Below are 937 nucleotides of genomic sequence, written 5' to 3' on the forward strand. Positions count from 1 at the left end.
CCTGGCACCCACTGGAGAACTATATTGTGCCCCCTAACCAAAGCATTTTGGTGGATCTCCAGGATTGCGTGAATAAGTTGTATGTATGGACTTTGTTTATAGAGTGAAGAAAGAGCTAGAAGAGCAGTCTTAGAGTCGACGAATATCACCCATTGGTGTGGACTTTGGAGAATAAAATGCTGCATGGCTGTTCTGATCGCCGCGAGCTCTGCAGCAGTCAAGGACGTCATATGACTTAGTTTTGCTTTAACAGTTGTTTTGGTTGATGGAATATATATACCTATAGATGAGGAGGTTAGAGTGGTGGATCCGTCCGTATAAATATGCACATATAGTGAATAGGTTCGACATCTATATTCTAGGGCTATTTGTGTAATCACGGCGATTGATTTCTCTGCTTTCTTTCCTATACCTGGAATGTTCGCTATAATTTCTCATGGGGTATACATCCAAGGCGGAAGTGTCGGATTCTGTGCAGCCTCAAATAAGTTGGGGAGATAGTCCTTCAGGAGCGTAATGATTTTGGAGAAGCTAGAGGGAGGTTTAGATTAAAGATATCCTTAAGGGGTGATTTGTATTGCAAGTGACATGTAGAAGGTGAGTTCTGATTGTTTCTTGAGTTCTTAGGGCTGAAAGTGGAAGTGCCCTAGCCTCAGCGAATGTGCCGTTCTTCGATGTGCATTTGGCCAGCCCCAAACAAGAGCGCAGTGCTTGTGCCTGGGCACTTTCAAGATCTTTCATAACCGCCTTTAAGGCTCTGTTCGTAACTGGTAAGGTATATCGTAAGAGTCCTACAAAAAGAGAGTTATACAGGGTCATCGTTACTGAGACGGAAGAACCCCACCTTGTTCCGCTTATCATTCGGATTATTTGGGTGAAAGCGTTTAATTTTTTTTTTGAGTCGTTTAATACGAGGGACAGTGAAATGTCTGTCAAC

This window comes from Ixodes scapularis, unplaced genomic scaffold (genome assembly GCF_016920785.2).
Source record: "Ixodes scapularis isolate PalLabHiFi unplaced genomic scaffold, ASM1692078v2 PGA_scaffold7__128_contigs__length_106722199, whole genome shotgun sequence".
NCBI lineage: Eukaryota > Metazoa > Arthropoda > Arachnida > Ixodida > Ixodidae > Ixodes > Ixodes scapularis.